This window comes from Dendrobates tinctorius, unplaced genomic scaffold (genome assembly GCF_039654945.1).
Source record: "Dendrobates tinctorius isolate UK_male_01 unplaced genomic scaffold, ASM3965494v1 ptg000075l, whole genome shotgun sequence".
Lineage (NCBI taxonomy): Eukaryota > Metazoa > Chordata > Amphibia > Anura > Dendrobatidae > Dendrobates > Dendrobates tinctorius.
In genome coordinates this window covers 44,572,428-44,595,204 of record NW_027361743.1, presented here as the reverse complement: position 1 = coordinate 44,595,204, position 22,777 = coordinate 44,572,428, and the positions used below count along the sequence as shown (strand labels likewise).

The 22,777-nt window shown below is 49.3% G+C and overlaps 1 protein-coding gene across 2 annotated transcripts in view; it reads left to right on the top strand.

Moving 5' to 3' along the window:
- The window catches only part of SERTM1 (serine rich and transmembrane domain containing 1), a 117,236-nt gene that overhangs the window by 20,545 nt on the left and 73,914 nt on the right, over positions 1–22,777 (top strand). The gene's annotated exons all lie outside the window — the stretch shown is intronic.

The following is a 22,777-nucleotide window of genomic DNA, read 5'->3' as shown; positions in this document are numbered from 1 at the left end:
TAAAAAAAACCTGCACTCACCTTCCATGGTGGCGTCATTCCCCCCGGTGTCGGCACTTGCAGTCCTGGGGTTCCCATGCTGTTGTGGTGAAACGTGACACCGGCACCCAATTAGCGCTGGTGTTACTGTCCCCGCCTTCGGTCGAATTGAGCATGAAGAGGAAGTCAGAGATCAGCTGCAGCCCAGACTTCATCTTCATGTCCGATTTGTTTGTAGGCGGAGACAGTGACGCCAGCACTGATTGGGCGCCGGGGTCACGTGTGACAACAACTGCACGAGAGCCCTGGGACTGTGAGTGCTGATACTGCTGGAAAGGCGCCAGCAGAGGAGGTGAGTGTAGCTTTTTTTACTTTATCTGGACCAAACACTTAGATCAAGAAGGGGTTGTCCTAGTAGTGGACAATCCGTTGAAGTCTGTTGACAAGTTGTTAGTGCCAATACATATTACGTTAGTGTTACTGTAACATGTATTCTTACCTGAAGCAGTGAATCAAAACCATATATTTTACTCCTTTACTATTAAATGTGTATAAAGCAGTAATCTATACTGCTCTTGTTATTCAACACTTGTATTTTGATCAACAGTTCCCAATACAATATTATGTCTCACAGTCCACAGGCACAGTATGATGTCACCACACAGCCTCAATATAAAGTATTATGGAGCGCCCTCACTCACCAGGGCCGTGGGGTACGCGGTACTGGGCAGGTTGATCTTCTCAACGGGGGGTCGTCATGGCAGTGGTGACCCGGTCCGCGGCCCTGGGGCTCCATTTCAGAGGGGGTTTGTTTCAGTGTGCTTATGGTGGTGAAAGTTTTTAAGTGATTCGTGACGCCACCTGTGGTGTTCGGCAATAGAGATGTAAGCCGACGCTGCAGACAGATCCTCTGGGACAGATGGTGTGGTGCAGCAGTGATGTTATAGCCCTCCACAGGCAGGGCTGTAGTCCCAGGGCAGTGTAGGTGAAGTGACACATAGGTGGTGTAGTGTTAGGCGCAAGGGATGTAGCCGTGCTGGGCAGGTTGGCTCCGGGATAAGCGGAGGACACCAGGGCATGTAGTTCCAAAGCTTTACTCACAGTCTGTTGCCGGTACAGGTGCCCGCATCTGTGCCTTGTCCTCCGGGTCAGGAGCTCAGCCAACTTCCAGGCAAGATGAAGTACTCCTTTCCAACACTCTGCCAACATATGTGCCTTTTCTGAACGTCTCCGCCTTTGCATGATGTACTCCTAGTAGTGAGTTACACTGGAGTTCCTCCTGTCAGATGTTCCTATGAACTCTACTTGTACGGCAGACAGCTGTAGCCTGATACGGGGACTCCTTACTACTAAGACCCGGCTCACTAATATGTTGCTGTTGTGCCCCCAAGTCTTGTGTGGGAATAAAGTGGTCACTACTTCTATTCCTCCGGTGTCTGCTGCAGGACCATTAGTATCCATACAACCTCGGGGACCGGACCCCGGCCTTGCGCTTAGAACTTGAAAAGGGTTCTTCTCTAACCCTGGTCCTTGTTCTCTTATTCTCACGTTCCGTGCTAATCCCTCTTCCCAAGGGAGAATCAAACTTCCTTTCTCTGTCTCTTTCCTGTGCCAGCAGACCCAGATCAGTGTGGCCTGCTGCAGCACTTCCTTCTTCCATCCCTCTCCCGGGGATCTTCTCTGTCTCACACTCCGTCCGTCTACATCCTCACTCTCTGACTGCAAGGACTAACTGCCTGAACTCCACTCTTCCCGTTCTTTTAGGTGAACTAAACTCCACCCACCTCCCAGCACATTTGGTGTTCCAAGCAGGGAGCCACCAAGGGGTGTTATGCTACACTCCAAGCAGGGAGCCACCGAAGGTGCTTTGCTACACTACTTTGTGGTGTGGGGTGCAGGTGTTGGAGCGTGGTCAGGAGTCTCCACCTTACCTGAATGGTGGGGTACCACACCTCAGGAGGAGGTGCAGTACCTCTGTGGTGACTGAACTCTCAGGGGCACCACATACCCCCCGTTAAACAAAGCACGTCCGCGGGCTGCAAGGAAAGCAAAGTTGACAAATACAGGAACATACAATATTTTGTAATGCAAAATAAACAGTTCTTATCTAATCTTCTCAATATGAGAGGCACAGTTTCTTGAACGTTGCAAACAATTTTAACTATCTAAATTCAAAGTTATGCTATCTAATTTAAAGTGCTATGAAAGCAAACTCACTTCCAATTCAAGTAACACATTTTCTAGCAACACATTTCCTTTCTGTCATTTTTCACATTTTCTACTTTTCTTCTTCTTACCCTTAAGTGACAACTGCTGGTGTTTGGTTCATCATCTGCATATCTTTATCCAATCTTTATTCAAACATTGTAACACATTATTTCTTTCTCAATGAAACTCTATAAAATCTATTGTATCACTATCTAGGTTCTAGTCAAAAATATTAAGCATTATTAGTAAGTGCAATGGTAGACACTAGTCCAGCCAACGTGTCTGGAAATGTCCTTATAACGAGGTAGTCTTTATTTCAAGGCAAGGTTCCTATATAAAACCAAGAGAAAGCACCTAAAGAGGTGCAAACTATTTACAATTACAGTTCTGGATCACTCAGCGTCCATGATCTCCACAGTTCAAGTGTAAAGGCTGCCAATCAAACTGGGCAACAATTGGGAAGAAAACAAGAAAACAAAAACATGATAACAAAAAGAAGGCACAACGGTGCAAATACCCTCCTGGGTAACGAGAGTTAGTTTAAGTCGACATTATGGCTAGTTGTCTCCTCCTGGGGTTCTGGAAGCTGGTTGCTTGGGCTGCTTCAAGGGGAGATGCTCTTGGTGTCCACCTCCTGATGGGTTGATGAACTGCTGGTTCTCATCTGGCATGGCTGCTGCCTGAGGTACAGCTGGTGTTGCTATACCAACAGTTGCCAGTGATGTCTCTGCTACCAGTGATTCAGTGGGAATGGCAGCTGGTACCAATCGATGCGGTTCCACATTTGCGGGTGATACTGCTGCTCTGGCCCTTGGTCTAACATCTGGTGATGCCACGGCCTGTTGGCGTTGTAAGATGCTACACTGGGGGGTTTGCAGCTGGGGCCAAGGGAACCCATGATGCACTTCAAGATCCCAAAGCTGCCGAGGCCTTTCCAAGTCCTGAAGGTGTCGGATAGTGCGTGCCTGCTCCAACCGTACCTGTCTCAATAGGGCTTTCTTCCACTTCCCCATCTCCGTCAGCCTGGTGCTCCCGGATGACTCGTCCAACACCCCCATTTCAAGCTACAGCAGGCCAGCCTCTGACAATGAGAATTCAGGGGGTAGTCCGTTGGGAGGGCCAGCATCTATACCTGGTGGCTCCCGGCGGTGCGGCCTCAGGTTCGGCACAGGCCCGGTGCGGGCCCTGGTGGCAGCGGTTGTGGTGGTGGCTGTCCGGGTAGATATCGGAGACAGTGGTGGCACAACTGGGGGTTCCCGGTCTGCGGGGGTCTCCGGTGGGACCTGCACGGCCGCACTAGTTCCAGACGGGAGCTTCTCTTCCTCTGCTTCAGCTCCCAAAGCTTCACACAGCAGCGGTGGCAACGGAGAGATGACAGTAAACGCTGCCGGTGACATTGCAGCAGTGTCAGACGCTACAGGGTCTTCCTGGTGGAGATCCAGTGTAGCGGTGGCAGGTACCGGTGACACAGGTACCGCGGGTGTAGGCCCCTCCTGGGTGCGCTGCAGATTCAAGGTCCACAAGGCTTCCTGCCTCAATCGTAAACGGTGCGTCAGCTGGGCAATCTCGTCCTCCAGCTGCTGGCGGGTCATCCTGGAAGTCGGGTCGGAGCCTTCAGCCATGGCGCAGGGGAGATTCAGCTCAGCCTCCTCACGCTCCGCAGGCCTCCTCCTTTCTTCCAATATGGCATTCTTGCGTTCTTCCCACTTCGGCTCTTTTCCCGCCACTGGCTTCCGCTCCTCCTTCTTCTTCCAACTCCTCCATACCAAGCCAGTATACGAACCCCTCGGGGGATGGACCATGTTGCTGTCGCATAGAAGTTCAGACAGGGGAGGCCCAGGACGGTCCGCGCTGCTTTCTTAGGACCACCCATAGTGTCACGCCCTTCTTCACCGCGCTGGTGGCCATTTTTAGCATCCATTTTACAGTCTATTAAATTAGGTCTTCTGCACATTTCCAAATGTTTTAAGTCCAACAAATCTCAGGCACACAGAACCCGATGGCATCGGGTCTCGTCATCCTGTTCGTGACGCCAAGTTGGAGCACCCTCACTCACCAGGGCCGTGGGGTACGCGGTACCGGGCCAGTTGATCTTCTCAACGGGGGTCATCACGGCAGCGGTGACCCGGTCCGTGGCCCTGGGGCTCCATTTCAGAGGGGGTTTGTTTCAGTGTGCTTATGGTGGTGAAAGTTTATAAGTGATTCGTAACACCACCTCTGGTGTTCGGCAATAGAGATGTAAGCCGACGCTGCAGACAGATCCTCTGGGACAGAGCGTGTGGCGCAGCAATGATGTTATAGCCCTCCACAGGCAGGGCTGTAGTTCCAGGGCAGTGTAGGTGAAGTGACACTTAGGTGGTGTAGTGTTAGGCGCAAGGGATGTAGCCGTGCTGGGCAGGTTGGCGCCGGGATAAGCGGAGGACACCAGGGCATGTAGTTCCAAAGCTTTACTCAGTCTGTTGCAGGTACAGGTGCCCACATCTGGGTCGCCCTCCCAGGGCTGTGGGGTACTCGTTACCGGGCCGTGTTGTGAGTTCATTTTCCCCTTCACCATTGAGGTCTGATGAACTCCCTCTTCTGGTGAAGGAAGGTAGTGAGGCAGATTACAAAGCACCTGAGCAGAATGATGATGACTGGGTGACTGGAATTGCTGACTGGATATAAGGAAGCCGACGCCCTTCTGCCTTGCGGGTGATTTCTCTGAGGGATTCTAGGAGACCAGTCTGATTCCTGCTCCTCAAAAGCTAAGTTTGCTGCTCTGCTTTTTGCATTTGTGTTTTGGTTTTGTTTTGCCTTGTTTTTCTGGATTTCTGCCTTCCCCTGCTGGGTGAGCTGAATTCCTTTTTGATCTGTCTTCAGAAAATACCTGAGTACTGATATAGTCTTTTTGAAGCCTAGCGTCTTCAGGGCTTTTTTCCCTATCAGTCTGTTGGCTCTTGTTTTGAGAGGGTTTTGGCGGATTGCAGACAGCAGCTTTTCTATTCTGTCCTATTTAGTTAGCTTGGGCCCCATCATTTGCTCAGCCTATCTTTCTATCTGTGTGAGTGTTTTTTCATCTTGCTTCACCGTCATTATATGTTGGGGGCTGCCTATTGCTTTGGAGTCTGCTCTGGGGCAGTTTAGATTTCCCTTTCTGTCTTTAGGCTATGTAGTTCTCCGGCTGTGATCGAGGGGTCTAGGGCACCGTAGGAACCCCCCACGGCTACTGCTAGTTGTTGTTAGGTTCAGGGATCTGCAATCCAATAGCTGCCAACTTCTCTGGCTTTCTGGACTTAGCTTGTATTTCTGTTTTTGCCTTCTACGGTGACTCATTCATAACAGAATCACCCGCCATACCGCAGATCCTAGGGTACTCAATAGCAGGAAAGAATTGTAAAAAAAAAAAAAAACAGTGTGTATATTTTTTCCTCTATATCTCTGGGGCCGTAGGGGGAATTTTTTTTTCTCTCAATGGAGATAAAGCAATTGTCTGATCGTGTGGAGCAGCTCGCTGCGGAAGTGCAGGGAATTTCCACCTACCTTGCTCATTCACATGCTGCTGAACCAAAGATCCCTACTCCTGATGAGTTTTTTGGGGATCGGTCTAAATTTTTGAATTTCAAAAATAATTGTAAATTATTTTTTGCCTTGAAGCCTAACTCGTCAGGGAGCTCCGCGCAGCAGGTTAAAATTGTCATCTCTTTGCTGCGTGGCGATCCCCAGGATTGGGCGTTTTCTTTGAAACCAGATGATCCTATTCTGTCTAATGTGAACGCTTTTTTTCAAGCCTTGGGGTTGTTTGACGAACCTAATGCTATTGATCAGGCTGAAAAGACCCTGTTGGCATTGAGCCAGGGTCGAGATTCTGCAGAAATGTACTGTCAAAAATTCCGAAAGTGGGTGGTCCTTACTACCTGGAATGATAATGCCTTGGCAGCTCTCTTTCGGAAGGGTTTGTCAGAAGTCATAAAAGATACTATGGTGGGATTTCCTGTTCCCTCTGGTCGTGATGATTCTATGTCATTAGCCATTCAGGTTGATCGGCGTTTACGTGAACGCAGGACTGCACGAGAGGTGTTTCCACCTGTTGAACAAGTGTCTGAACCTATGCAATGTGATAGAGTTTTGTCCAGGGAGCAACGTCAGGAGTTCAGAAGGCGTAATAAGCTGTGTTTTTTTGTGGAGATGCCTTGCATATTATTTCTGTCTGTCCTAAACGAGAGAAACGTTTTACACACACGTTTTCTGTGGGTGGTGTTCAACCTAAGTTTCTTCTGGCAATTACTCTGATCTGCTCCCTGTCCACATTTTCCGCCAAGGCTTTTGTGGATTCGGGAGCAGCCCTGAACCTAATGGACTTGGATTTTTGCTAAACGTTGTGGATTTCCGATGACACCTCTGCGGACGCCTATCCCTTTGAGGGGGATTGATGCTACTCCTTTGGCGAAAAATAAACCTCAGTTTTGGACCCAGGTGGTAATGCGTGTCGCCCCAGACCATCAAGAAAATTGCAGATCTTTGGTGTTGCATAATTTGCATGATACCATTGTTCTGGGGTTTCCCTGGTTGCAAATTCATAATCCAGATTTGGATTGGAAATCTGTGTCTGTGGTGAGTTGGGGTTGTCGGTGTGCCCTTAGTGAGGCTCCGGTTTTTTCCACCTCTCCTCAGTCGCATGATGTTCCAGACTATTTGGCGGACTTTTATGATGTATTTAGTGAGAATGAGTCTGCGTCTTTGCCTCCTCATAGAAGTTATGACTGTGCAATTGAACTGAGCCCAGGGTGTAAATTTCCCAAGGGTCGGCTCTTCAATTTATCTGTACCCGAGCACGAGGCTATGCGATCCTATATTAAGGAGGCGTTGGAGAGGGGTCATATTAAACCATCCTCTTCACCCTTAGGTGCCGTTTTTTTTTCATGGCCAAAAAGGATGGTTCATTAAGGCCTTGTATTGATTATCGTGCCCTCAACAAAATTACTATTAAATATCAGTATCAGTTACCCCTGATTTCGGATCTATTCTCCAGAGTTAAAGGTGCTTGCTGGTTTACCAAGCTTGACCTCAGGGGGGCGTATAATCTTATCCGCATTAAGCATGGGGATGAATGGAAGACGGCGTTTAATACTCCGGAGGGACATTTTGAGTACCTGGTGATGCCTTTTGGGCTCACTAATGCCCCTTCTGTCTTCCAGTGCTTCATGAACGACATTTTCCAAGACTTTGTGGATAAATTTTTGATTATCTATCTGGATGATATTTTGATCTTCTCCAAGGATTGGGATTCTCATGTGGAACATGTTCGGACTGTGTTCCGGATCTTGAGGGAGAATTCCCTGTATGTCAAAGGATCGAAATGCCTTTTTGGGGTACAGAGGATTTCATTTTTGGGATTCATTTTGTCTCCGTCAACTATTGAAATGGACCCAGCCAAGGTACAGGCCATTTATGATTGGGTTCAGCCCACTTCTTTGAAGGCCCTCCAGAAGTTTTTGGGTTTTGCTAATTTTTATCGGAAATTTATAGCAAAATTTTCTAGTATTGCCAAGCCATTGACTGATCTGACTAAGAAGGGTGCTGATTAGTGTTGAGCATTCCGATACCGCAAGTATCGGGTATCGGCCGATACTTGCTGTATCGGAATTCCGATACCGACTTCCGATATTTTTTCAATATCGGAATTCGGCATCGGAATCGGAAGTTCAGTTGATTGACGGCCTGACGTCATCATGATGCGCGGTGTGTGCGCATCATGATGCGCCGTCATTTCGGGCCTTCCGGGGGTCTCTGCCGGCCTGCCGGGGGGCTGTGCCGGCCTGCCGGGGGGCTGTGTGGACTGCCCGGGGTCTGTACCGGCCTGCCGGGGGGCTGTGCCGGCCTGCCGGTGGTCTGTGCACCCTGTGGGGGTCTGTACCGGCCTGCCGGGGGGCTGTGCCGGCCTGCCGGGGGGCTGTGCTGATGTCCGGGGGTCTGTGCAAGCATCGTCCGATGGGACTACAAGTCCCATCGGGCGATGCCTGCTACCATGACAGTGATTGACACATTAGCCAATGATGGGACAGTAGTAGTCCCATCATCCGGCTAATGTGTTAAATGTTAAAAAAAAAAAAAAAAAAAAAAAAATACTACATGCATACTACATGCTACATACATACTACATATATACTACATACATACTACATACATACTACATACATACTGCATGCTACATACATACTACATACATACTACATATATACTACATACATACTACATATATACTACATACATACTGCATGCTACATACATGCTACATACATACTACATACATACTACATACATACTACATGCATGCTACATGCATGCTACATGCATGCTACATACATACTACATGCATGCTACATACATACTACATATATACTACATGCATGCTACATACATACTACATACTACATATATACTACATACATACTACATATATACTACATACATACTGCATGCTACATACATGCTACATACATACTACATACATACTACATACATACTACATGCATGCTACATGCATGCTACATGCATGCTACATACATACTACATGCATGCTACATACATACCACATACATACTACATGCTACATACATACCACATATATACTACATACATACAATACATTCATACAATACATACATAGACATACAGTACATATAACATAGAGTAACATACTTACCAATACTTGTCACATTGTTCCCCGAAGCCATTGTCTATTCCGGGATAAATATTAACATAACAAACCACAAAAATACTCACCCACGATCCGAAGCAGTCCACGAGTGTGTCCCACGACGATCTTGGGTAGAGAACTGCAGCATCAGATGATGCTGCCGTTCTCTACGGGCTGTAGGAATCCAATGACGGAAGGTAGGTATCCTTCCGCACTGTATTCCTCCGCCACTTAAAAAAAAAAAGTCCCTAGTCTCACTTTATGCCATTGCTGTGTGGGAATTTCCCACACAGCAAGGGCATAAAGTGAGACTAGGGACTTTTTTTTTTTTAAGTGGTGGAGGAATACAGTGCGGAAGGATACCTACCTTCCGTCATTGGATTCCTGCAGCCCGTAGAGAACGGCAGCAACAGCTGATGCTGCAGTTCTCTACCCAAGATCATCGTGGGACACACTCGTGGACTGCTTCGGATCGTGGGTGAGTATTTTTGTGGTTTGTTATGTTAATATTTATCCCGGAATAGACAATGGCTTCGGGGAACAATGTGACAAGTATTGGTAAGTATGTTACTCTATGTTATATGTACTGTATGTCTATGTATGTATTGTATGAATGTATTGTATGTATGTAGTATATATGTGGTATGTATGTAGCATGTAGTATGTATGTGGTATGTATGTAGCATGCATGTAGTATGTATGTAGTATATATGTAGTATGTAGTATGAATGTAGTATATATGTAGTATGTATGTAGCATGTAGTATGTAGCATGCATGTAGTATATATGTAGTATGTATGTAGTATGTATGTAGCATGCATGTAGTATATATGTAGTATGTAGCATGTAGTATGTATGTAGCATGCATGTAGTATGTAGCATGTAGTATGTATGTAGCATGCATGTAGTATATATGTAGTATGTATGTAGTATGTATGTAGCATGCATGTAGTATGTATGTAGCATGTAGTATGTAGCATGCATGTAGTATATATGTAGTATGTAGCATGCATGTAGTATGTAGCATGTAGTATGTATGTAGCATGCATGTAGTATATATGTGTTATGTATGTAGCATGTAGCATGCATGTAGTATGTATGTAGTATATATGTGGTATGTATGTAGCATGCAGTATGTATGTAGCATGCATGTAGTATATATGTAGTATGTATGTTGCATGTAGTATTTATGTAGTATGAATGTAGCATGTATGTAGTATGTAGTATGAATGTAGCATGTATGTAGTATGCATGTTGTATGTATGTAGCATGTAATTTTTTTTTTTTTTTTTTTTTTACATTTAACACATTAGCCGGATGATGGGACTACTACTGTCCCATCATTGGCTAATGTGTCAATCACTGTCATGGTAGCAGGCATCGCCCGATGGGACTTGTAGTCCCATCGGACGATGCCTGCACAGACCCCCGGAGCCTGCACAGACCACCGGCAGGCCGGCACAGCCCCCCGGAGCCTGCACAGCCCCCCGGCAGGCCGGCACAGCCCCCCGGCAGGCCGGCACAGCCCCCCGGAGCCTGCACAGCCCCCCGGCAGGCCGGCACAGCCCCCCGGAGCCTGCACAGACCACCGGCAGGCCGGCACAGACCACCGGAGCCTGCACAGACCCCCTGGCAGGCCGGCACAGCCCCCCGAAAGGCCCGTACAGACCCCAGAGAGGCTGTACAAGGGCAGGAAAGGGTTTTTCTTATTCCGATACCGGAAGTCCCATAGACTTGAATGGGACTTCCGGTATCGGAATCGGCGATACCGATACTTTTTTTAAAGATCGGCCGATACCATCCGATACGATACTTTGAAGTATCGGACGGTATCGCTCAACTCTAGTGCTGATGTGTTGAATTGGTCTCCGGAGGCTGTTTCTTCCTTTCAGGAGCTGAAGCGAAGATTCACTTCTTCCCCGGTTTTGCGGCAACCTGATGTCTCACTCCCGTTCCAGGTAGAGGTGGACGCTTCTGAGATTGGTGCAGGAGCTGTTTTGTCCCAAAAGGATCCTGTAACATCTAAAATGAATCCCTGTGCTTTCTTTTCCCGAAAGTTCTCTCCATCTGAACGTAACTATGATGTGGGGAATCGGGAACTGTTAGCCATGAAATGGGCATTTGAGGAGTGGAGACATTGGTTGGAGGGAGCTAAACATCAAGTCGTGGTCCTCACTGACCACAAGAATTTGATTTACCTGGAGTCGGCCAAATGCTTGAACCCTAGACAGGCTAGGTGGGCCTTGTTTTTTACACGTTTTGATTTTGTGGTCTCTTTTCTTCCTGGCACTAAGAATGTCAAGGCAGACGCCCTCTCTAGGAGCTTCTTTGCTGTTTCTCCTGTGGTGACCAAGCCTGCTACCATCTTAGGTGAAGGGGTAGTTCTTTCTGCCATCTCGCCCGATTTGAGACGTGCTCTGAAAGAGTTCCAGGAGGACAAACCTGAGCGTTGTCCCAGTGGAAAGTTGTATGTTCCTGACCAGTGGAAGAAGAGAGTGATGTCTGAAGTTCATTGCTCTGCATTGGCTGGTCATCCAGGTATTTTTGGTACTAGAGATCTGGTGAGTCGGTATTTTTGGTGGCCCGCCTTGTCTCGTGATGTCAGGAATTTTGTGCAGTCCTGTGGGACTTGCTCCCGGTATAAACCTTGTTCTCGCTCTAGTGGGTTGTTGATGCCTTTGCCGGTGCCCAGGAGGCCATGGACCCATATTTCAATGGATTTCATCTCTGATATGCCTGTCTCTCAGAGAATGACTGTTATTTGGGTGATTTGTGATAGGTTCTCTAAGATGGTTCATCTTGTACCACTCCCTAAGTTGCCATCTTCCTCTGAGTTGGTACCCCTGTTTTTGCAACAGGTGGTTCGCTTGCACGGGATTCCTGAGAACATTGTATCTGACAGAGGAGTTCAGTTTGTGTCTAGATTTTGGAGGACTTTCTGTTCCAAGCTGGGAATTCAGTTGTCCTTCTCCTCTGCTTTTCACCCTCAGACCAATGGGCAGACGAAGAGAACAAACCAGACCTTGGAGTCGTATTTGAGATGTTTTATTTCCGCTGATCAGGATGATTGGGTTTCACTTTTGCCCTTGGCCGAATTTGCTTTAAATAATAGAGCTAGTTCTGCCACTTTGATGTCACCTTTTTTTTGTAACTTTGGGTTTCATCCTCGATTTTCTTCAGGGCAGGTGGAGCCTTCTGCCTGCCCAGGTGTTGACACTGTGGTGGAGAGAATGCACCAGATCTGGGACCAAGTGGTGGATAAGTTATCTCTCTCCCAGGAAAAGGCCCAGCGGTTTTCCAACCGACATAGGACCATTGGTCCCCAGTTTAAGGTTGGTGATATGGTTTGGTTATCATCAAAAAATATCGCTATGAAGGTGGCTTCTCCTAAGTTTAAGCCTAGATTTATTGGACCTTACAAGATTTTGGAGATTATTAATCCGGTCTCTTTTCGTTTGGCTCTTCCTGTCACATTTAAAATCCATAATGTGTTTCATAAGTCCTTGTTGAAGAGGTTTGTTGAACCAGTTGTTCCTGGGGTGGCACCTCCGGACCCTGTATTAGTTGAAGGTAACATGGAATATGAGGTAGAGAAGATACTGGATTCCCGTCTGGCTAGACGGAGACTCCAGTATTTGGTTAAGTGGAAGGGTTATGGTCAGAAGGATAATTCCTGGGTCTCTGCCTCTGATATTCATGCAAAAAGATTGGTGCGTGCCTTTCATCGGGCTCACCCTGATCGCCCTGGTGGCGTGGATGAGGGTTCGGTGACCCCTCCTCAAGGGGGAGGTACTGTTGTGAGTTCATTTTCCCCTTCACCATTGAGGTCTGATGAACTCCCTCTTCTGGTGAAGGAAGGTAGTGAGGCTGATTACAAAGCACCTGAGCAGAATGATGATGACTGGGTGACTGGAACTGCTGACTGGATATAAGGCAGCCAACGCCCTTCTGCCTTGCGGGTGATTTCTCTGAGGGATTCTAGGAGACCAGTCTGATTCCTGCTCCTCAAAAGCTAAGTTTGCTGCTCTGCTTTTTGCATTTGTGTTTTGGTTTTGTTTTGCCTTGTTTTTCTGGATTTCTGCCTTCCCCTGCTGGGTGAGCTGAATTCCTTTTTGATCTGTCTTCAGAAAATACCTGAGTACTGATATAGTCTTTTTGAAGCCTAGCGTCTTCAGGGCTTTTATCCCTATCTGTCTGTTGGCTCTTGTTTTGAGAGGGTTTTGGCAGATTGCAGACAGCAGCTTTTCTATTCTGTCCTATTTAGTTAGCTTGGGCTCCATCATTTGCTCAGCCTATCTTTCTATCTGTGTGAGTGTTTTTTCATCTTGCTTCACTGTCTTTATATGTTGGGGGCTGCCTATTGCTTTGGGGTCTGCTCTGGGGCAGTTTAGATTTCCCTCTCTGTCTTTAGGCTATGTAGTTCTCCGGCTGTGATCGAGGGGTCTAGGGCACCGTAGGAACCCCCCACGGCTACTGCTAGTTGTTGTTGTTAGGTTCAGAGGTCTGCAATCCGATAGCTGCCAACTTCTCTGGTTTTCTGGACTTAGCTAGTATTTCTGTTTTTGCCTCCTACGGTGACTCATTCATAACAGGGCCGGTGTCAGGGGGATGTGTCACAGCAGCGGTGACCTGGTCCATGGCCCTGGGCGCCCAAGCAATGGGGAGATGTAGTTAATGGTAGAATAGTTTGTGACGCCAACCGTGGTGTTTGGCAAATATGGTGTTAGGCCAACGCTGCATACAGATCCGCTAGGACTGATGGTATGTGCAGCTTAGATGGTAAAGCTCCCCACAGGTGGAGCTGTAGTCCCAGGGCAGTGTAGAAGTAGCTGGCACAGGGATGTAGCAGTGCCAAAAGTGTAGGGAACAGACAAGCCACAGCGGTTGTAGTTTCTGTACCTTTACTGAGTATATGCAGTCCAGAGTCCTGATTACAGATGGTATTGGAGCAGGTTAGCCTGGAAGCAGATCAGGATTCTCTCTCAGCAGAAGGGCTGTGCAGTCTTCCTCCTAGCGCTTTGTAGTGTGAAGCACTCCAGTACTTAGTTACTCTGAAATGCCTCTCTTCAGATGTTCCTAGAACTTTACTTGTATGACAGACAGCTGTAGCCTCTCTCGGGGACTCCTCTCCTGAGTCCTGGCTCTCTACTCAATTGCTGTTGTGTCCCAAGTCTTTGGTGAGAGCAGGGCATTTACAGCCTCCTACTCCTCTGGTATCTGTGGTAGGACCGTCAGTATCCGTACCACCGTGGAGACCAGGCTCCAGTCTTTGCGCTCTAGCGGTGAGGGAGCTCTCCTCCCGGAGCTCAACCTCCACCCCGCTCCACACGTCTGCACACATGGACCTCCTCACACGATCAGCCTACTCCTTCCTCCTGACCCTCAGAGAGTACTCTGCTCCTCAATCCTGGTTCAGAGTTCCCCCTGGTGGCCCGGAGTGGAACTGTGTTGCATGCATTAGGTTAACTGCTGGAGAGACCCATCACTGCTTCCAAGCCTGGCATTATCCTCCCCTGGAGGAAGGCAAAGCCAGTATGGCGACCATACCCCTGGGGGCGCTACATTCCCCCCTAGTGCAAGTCAGCACTCCTGGGCAGAACAAAAAAATGAATAACATCTAAACAATTGAACATTAATAATTTGTACAAGATTTGAAAAAGAGAAAAATGTACAAAATCCAAGAGCTCAAAAATGGTCCTATGATAAGTCCAGCATCAATGTCCATGGTCCATCCCTGGGCAAATGGTAAAAGTTTTTGACCACACACAAGTCCTGTGGTTCAGTGTCCATGAAACAAACTCCAAAGGAACTCTTACAGGTTACCTGTAGACACAAAACTTGAAAAATAGTTACATATTTACACAATTTCAACAATTACATTACTTTATATACGGTATCTAACTGGTAGTATGCCTTGTGTGGTGCGGGTAGATCTGCGTAAGACTGGTGCAGTGGGTAATGTACTGGATACACTACTGGGTGTTCCACATGGCACAGGGATTCTAGATTGTCTAGTAACTCTTGGACTCACCATGGGCATAACAGGTTCACCACTGGCAGGGCGAGGGTTCTCTGGCTCCACTGCTGGTGTGGCATCTGCTACCCGATTTTCCTGATTCTCTTGAGTCACATCTTCCCGTGCTCCCAATTGGGGAAACAGTAACACTGGCACCACGATTGCATCATTAACTCTAGTCCAATTCGCAGGGAACTCACCCAGCACGGTACTGACTGTCTTTTCTTCCTCTGTAGGTGGGATGTTATCTGATCCTCCCGCTTTTTCTTTCAACTGGTCAGGGCATAACTTCAAGTGATCCCTGGACACCGCTGCTGAGGTCTCTCCTCCATCTTTGCTAACAAGGCATACTTTAGCATTATCAAAGTTCGAGGGCAGAATTGTAAAGGGCTTCTCTTCCCATTGATCATCCAGCTTATGCAGTCTTCTTTTTCTCTCGAGAACTTGTTCTCACGGCGAAAAAGGAACAGCAGGTGCATTTTGGTTATAAAGTCTCTCCTGCTTCTGTCTTGCCTGAGCCAGACTCTTCTCCACACACTCCTGTACCCTTCTGTACTGCTGCTGCCTCTCCTTGTCCCAGTCAGCATCTGGTGACGTTACTTCAGGCATCAGGACTCCCATGTCCAAGTCAATAGGCAGCTTACCAGGCCTTGCTCTCATCAGGTACGCTGGAGTACAGTTGGTAGCGTTCACTGGGATATGGTTGTAGAGGTCCACCAGATCAGGCAACTTTTCTGGCCACAGATTTCTCTCCTCCAAGGGCAATGTCTTCAGTAAATCAATCACTACCTGGTTCATCTTCTCGCACATGCCGTTGGTCTGTGGGTGATAAGGTGTTGTCCGGATCTTCTTACACCCATATAAGTTGCAAAATTCATGGAACACTTCTGCCTCGAAAGCTGGACCTTGGTCTGTCAGCACCCTCTCAGGATAACCATGTGGTCTACAGAAGTGCTGTTGGAATGCTCTGGCCGCTGTCCTGGCCGTTAGATCTTTGACGGGCACAACCACCAGGAATCTTGAATAGTGGTCCACAATGGTAAGGGCATAGAGGTAGCCTGACCGGCTTGGAACCAGCTTCACATGGTCCAGGGATACCAACTCCAGGGCTGTTTGGTGATGATTGGCTGTAAGGGAGCTCTCTGGTTGTCTCGATCCTTTCTGCGCAGGTTACACTGTCCACACTCCCAGCACCACCTCTCAATGGCCTTCCGCTTGCCAGTCCAGTAGAACCTCTCTCGGAGCAATGTTTCCAACCTCTTCCATCCAAAGTGTCCAGCTCCATTGTGGTATGCTCCTAGGACCATTGATGCATCTCTCTTTGGGACCACCACCTGCCAGACCAGCTCATGTGTGCGGGCATTGATACTCCTCCGACACAGCTTCCCTTCATAAATGAACAGCCGACCTCTTTCCTTCCACAACTGATGAGTTTCTTCAGGAGCATTCAACTCTGGGTGTGAGTCACCTTGTGTCAGCAGCTCTTTCACCAGGCGGACTGTAGGGTCATTATCTTGCGCTTCTGCCCAATCATGCCAGGCCGCCTGTTTCTCACTCCTTGAGCACGTTGGGCCGCCAGTGGCCGGTGAAAGGGAGGCAATTCTACCTCTTCCAGAGCCTCAGGGTCTTCTCCTGCATCTGGCATATTAGGCATCCTGGATAGCGTATCAGCATTGGCATTCTTGTGCCCTGCCCGGTACTTGATGGTAAACTCATAATTGGATAACCGAGCCATCCATCGCTGCTCCAGTGCTCCTAGCTTGGCAGTGTCCAAGTGGGTCAATGGGTTGTTGTCCGTGAAGATTGTAAATTTGGCCGAAGCTAGGTAATGCTTGAACCTTTCGGTGACAGCCCAGACTATGGCAAGGAACTCCAGCTTGAAAGAACTGTAATTATCAGGGTTCCTCTCAGTGGGATGCAGCTTCCTGCTGGCGCAGGAGATCACTCTCTCTTTTCCATTCTGTACCTGCGACAGTACTGCTCCTAATCCCACATTGCTGGCATCCGTGTACAGCACAAAGGGTTTGTCATAATCTGGGTAGGCCAGAACTTCGTTACCTGTGAGAGCCATCTTCAGTCTGGTGAAAGACCTCTCCAACTCTTCAGTCCATTCAAATGTGGAATTCTTCTGCTTGCCTTTCTTGGACTGCCCCACCAGAAGGTTTTGCATCGGGGTGGCTATTTCAGTAAAGTCTTTGATGAATCTCCGGTAGTAGCCTACCAGTCCAAGGAATTGGTGTACCTCATGGAGGTTGCTGGGCTTCGTCCAATCCTGGATGACCGTGACCTTGTCAGGATCTGGTGCCACACCTTCTGCACTGACCACATGACCGAGGTACTGTACCTTAGGCTTCAGGAGGTGGCATTTTGAAGGCTTCACTTTCAGGCCAAAATTGGGCAAAGCTTCAAACACATCGGCCAGGTGTTCCAGATGCTCTTCATAGGTCTTGGAGAAAACGATGACATCATCCAAGTACAACAGGACTGTTTCAAAGTTCATGTGTCCCAGGCGACACTCCATCAGCCGCTGAAATGTTCCTGGAGCAGTGCAGAGTCCAAATGGCATATAATTGAACTCACAGAGACCCATTGGAGTGGTAAATGCGGTTTTCTCCTTGTCTGCCTCTGCCACAGGAACCTGCCAATACCCACTGGGGAGATCCAAGGTGGAAAAGTAGTTAGCAGTTTTAAGTGCAGCTAATGACTCTTCAATTCTAGGCAATGGGTAGGCATCTTTATGTGTGATACTGTTAATTTTCCTGTAATCAACACACATTCTCATAGTACCATCCTTTTTCTTTACAAACACTATTGGAGCTGCCCATGGGCTACAACTGTCCCTAATGACCCCAGCTTCCTTCATCTCTTTCAACATACTCTTAGCACATTGGTACTGTGTTGGGGGTATAGGTCTGTACCTCTCCTTTATGGGTGGATGGTCTCCAGTGGGGATATGATGTTGCACCCCTTTTGCCTGCCCAAAATCTAGTGGGTGTTTGCTGAATACCCGCTCATACTCTTGTGTCACTCTGTAAACCCCATTTCTCTGGTATGAAGGTGTAGAGTTCCCACCTGCAGTTGCTGGCACCACTCTTCTAGCTGCTTCACAGGACCATTGTCCTCTACCGGATCGGGTGAGACCAAAGGCTCTGCTGCCTGCAATGAGTTGTTATTAACAGTGAGCAGTTTAGCAACTGTGGCGTACCGAGGTATTGTGGCTTCCTCCTCCCCACAATTCAGAAGGCGTACAGGTACTCTCCCCTTTCGTACATCAACCACCCCTCTGGCTGTCAGGACAGTGGGCCTGCTATCTGAATATACTGGCTCTACCAATGCCTGGTGATCTTGCCCTCTGAGCCCTATGGCTGCCCGACACCAAACAAACATTTCACATCTGGGGGGTATTACAATGGGAAAAGCATCACTCACTCTGACGCTGCCAGTCTCTCCACCAGAGAGTTCAACCTGTTGTCGTTGCATCAGGGATCGGATCTCCTTCTGCAGGACTCGTTGTTCACCGGAACCAGCAGTCTCAGCCACCTGTTGTAACAAGACAATAACCTCGGACAGACAGTTTTCAATTACATTTGTACCAAGAGTCATCATGGGATTACATTCACGTCGGTCAATATCAACAACAGAAATTTCCTTGCATCCAATCTGCGGCAAGGTATGACCATTACTAGCAACTACAGTTAGTTCATCAGTGGGGCCACGGGTGAGTTCAGAATCAGCCCAGTACCTCTTGTACAAAATATACGGCATAGTGGTCACCTGGGAGCCAGTGTCCAGCAAAGCGTTCATGGGGATGCCGTCAATCACCACAGGAAGGATCGGTCTCCCTCCCACATACTTGGCTCTCCAGTTCTTTGGGCCTGCTGAACCTACTCCTGGGGGTTGGCCCGTTGCCCCAGGGGTTGCTTGTTTAAAGGACAGTACCTGGCCAGATGACCTGCCTTGTAGCAGCGCCGACAGATGGGACGTCCATCCTGGTCATAGCGATCGTTGTTCCTTCCTCGAAGTGGCGGGGTTCTCCTCCTCCGGAGGCACGGGACATCCTCTGGACTGGAAGCAAGCTGGACCTTTTCTTTGGAGGAATCCTGCAGGGACTGCACGGTTCTGGTGAGTGCAGCCATCCCTTTGGTCAGCTCCTGGACTTGAAGACGCAGCTCCTCAGTTGGATCTTTATCCAGAGTCTGTGCATCAGCCTCCACAGGGACGGAAGGAAAAGATGTTGCTTCCTGATGGTAGGTGATCGCTGGGTGCCTAGGGGGCGCTGGACAGCTGTCAGTGGACTCCTGCAGTACTCGAATAGCCCTGTCCTTAAATTCAGCAAAGTCCAGATCAGGGTTTTGCAGGGTTATGATACGCAACTGTCCTCTGTGGGTACTGGACAGGAGTCCTTCAATGAACTGCTCCTTCAACAGTTTATCTTCTTCCTTTACGCTGTCAGGATCAACTTGCTTAACTGCCCGTAGCGCCTCCTGCAGGTTGAGGGCATAATCCTGGATATTGTCTTGTGGCCTCTGTTTACAGCCAAAGAACCACATCTAGATTTCAGCTGCAGTTCGGGTGTCAAAGTTGCTCTTCAGCTTGGCCAGGACCTTTGCAACAGTCTCTTTATCAGTGTCCTGCCAGGCTTTCACTTCTCTCAGGGCTGCACCCGTTAGCTGTCCAATCAGGATATTCACTTTCTGGTCTTCGGACAGAGGGTAAACTTTGAACAAACTGCACAGTCTCTCTTTAAATTCACTCAGGGTTTAGGACTCACCCGAGTACTGCGGTAGCCAGACCGCTCCCAATATGTAGGGCATGGATAGCGGCATTATGGGGACCGCTGCGGCGGGTGCTCCTCCTGGCGGTACCGCGGGGTTGGCGGCGGCACCTGCCGCTGCATCGCCGTTTGGCACGGACATCTTTTCCCCCCCAGTTAACGTTAGCCAGGGTCGGGGGTTGTGTGAGCTCACTGGCGGCCGCTGCCCGGGCCCGACGCTCTGGGCTGTAGGCCTCAGCTCCTCCTCTCGCGCGCTGTCCTCTCTTCCCTCGCGGCACTTCTCTTCTTCGCACTCTGCGACAGGCTCTGCCCATGAAGGCCCGCCTCTTTCTTCCCGCGCGCGCCAAGCAGCGCGGCAATGGCGGCAAATGATGCCAAATTCACACAGTTCACAAACACAGTCTATGGCACACAGGAACCGGGGATACCGGGCTCCGTAATCCTGTTCGTGACACCAAATTGGGTTGCCCTCCCAGGGCTGTGGGGTACTCGGTACCGGGCGGGTGTCAGGGGGATGTGTCACAGCAGCGGTGACCCGGTCCGTGGCCCTGGGCACCCAAGCAATGGGGAGATGTAGTTAATGGTAGAATAATTTGTGACGCCACCCGTGGTGTTTAGCAAATATGGTGTTAGGCCAACGCTGCATACAGATCCGCTGGGACTGATGGTATGTGCAGCTTATATGGTAAAGCTCCCCACAGGTGGAGCTGTAGTGCCAGGGCAGTGTAGAAGTAGCTGGCACGGGGATGTAGCAGTGCCGAAAGCGTAGGGAACAGACAAGACACAGCGGTTGTAGTTTCTGTACCTTTACTGAGTATATGCAGTCCAGAGTCCTGATTACACATGGTATTGGAGCAGGTTAACCTGGAAGCAGATCAGGATTCTCTCTCAGCAAAAGGGCTGTGCAGTCTCCTTCCTAGCGCTTTGTAGTGTGAAGCACTCCAGTACTTAGTTACTCTGAAATGCCTCTCTTCAGATGTTCCTAGAACTTTACTTGTATGACAGACAGCTGTAGCCTCTCTCAGGGACTCCTCTCCTGAGTCCTGGCTCTCTACTCAATTGCTGTTGTGTCCCAAGTCTTTGGTGAGAGCAGGGCATTTACAGCCTCCTACTCCTCTGGCATCTGTGGTAGGACCGTCAGTATCCGTACCACCGTGGAGACCAGGCTCCAGTCTTTGCGCTCTAGCGGTGAGGGAGCTCTCCTCCCGGAGCTCAACCTCCACCCCGCTCCACACGTCTGCACACGTGGACCTCCTCACACTATCAGCCTACTCCTTCCTCCTGACCCTCAGAGAGTACTCTGCTCCCCCATCCTGGTTCAAAGTTCCCCCTGGTGGCCCGGAGTGGAACTGTGTTGCATGCATTAGGTTAACTGCTGGAGAGACCCATCACTGCTTCCAAGCCTGGCATTACCCTCCCCTGGAGGAAGGCAAAGCCAGTGTGGCGACCATACCCCTGGGGGCGCCACACATCCGTGCCGTGTCCTCTGGGTCAGGAGCTCAGCCAACTTCCAGGCAAGATGAAGTACTCCTTTCCAACACTCCGCCAATATATGTGCATTTTCTGAACGTCTCCTCTTATAGCGCCTAAGAATGATGTACTCCCAGTACTGAGTTACACTGGAGTGCCTCCTGTCAGATGTTCCTATGAACTCTACTTGTACGGCAGACAGCTGTAGCCTGATACGGGGACTCCTTACTACTAAGTCCCGGCTCACTAATATGTTGCTGTTGTGCCCCCAAGACTTGTGTGGGAATAAAGTGGTCACTACTTCTATTCCTCCGGTGTCTGCTGCAGGACCATTAGTATCCATACAACCTCGGGGACCGGACTCCGGCCTTGCGCTTAGAACTTGAAAAGGGTTCTCCTCTAACCCTGGTCCTTGTTCTCTTATTCTCCTCATGTTCCATGCTAATCCTTCTTCCCAATGGAGAATCAAACTTCCTTTCTCTGTCTCTTTCCTGTGCCAGCAGACCCAGATCACTGTGGCTTGCTGCAGCACATCCTTCTTCCATCCCTCTCCCGGGGATCTTCTCTGTCTCACACTCCGTCCGTCCAGTGGCGTAGCGTGAGGTGGGCGGGGGGGCGGTCCACCCCAGGCGGCACATGTGTGGGGGCGGCGCAGCAGCAGCAATTTCTCTGTGTGGGAGAAGCACAGAGGCAGTGAGGCACAGTGCACTGCAGCGGCGGGCAGGGAGCAATCACAGCAGCTCCGCTGCCTGCAAGCGGGAATAGCAGGAGCGGAGCTGCAAGGGTCCGTCCTGCTTCCTGCCCGGTGGCCGCGCTTCCTGTCCGGAGGCCGCGCTTCCTGTTTGACACAGAAGCGCCGCTGAATGACGTCATCATTCAGCAGCCGCTGCTGTGTGAGCGAGGAAGCACGGGCGATGCTGCGGACAGGTGAGAGGAGAGAGGTGGTGTCTGTGTGTATGTCTGTCTGTCTGTGTGTATGTGTGTGTGTCTGTATGTATGTCTGTGTGTGTGTGTATGTCTGTCTGTGTGTGTGTGTCTGTGTGTGTGTAGGTTAGCCTGGCCCTGGAGGAGATGGGGACATGAGAAGACTGTGATGGGGAGAGAGAAGGCCATAATGCCTGGGCCTGGGGTGATGGGAGAAGGCCATGAGGGGGTAATGGGAGAAGGCCATGATGGGGGTGATGCAGAGAAGGCAATGATGGGAGTGATGGAGCAAGCAATGATGGGAGTGATGGGGAGAAGGCAGTGATGGGGTGAAGGAGAAGGCAATGATGGGAGTGATGGAGCAGGCAATGATGGGGGTGATGGAGCAGGCAATGATGGGAGTCATGGGGAGAAGGCAGTGATGGGGTGATGGAGAAGGCAATGATGGGAGTGATGGGGAGAAGACAATGATGGGGTGATGGAGAAGGCAATGATGGGAGTGATGGAGAGAAGACAATGATGGGGTGATGGAGAAGGCAATGATGGGAGTGATGGGGTGATGGAGCATTCAAATGATGGGAGTGATGGGGAGAAGGCAGTGATGGGGTGAAGGAGAAGGCAATGATTGGAATGATGGAGCAGGCAATGAAGGGGGTGATTGAGCAGACAATGATGGGGGGATGGAGCAGGCAATGATGGGAGTGATGGGGTGATGGAGAAGGCAATGATGG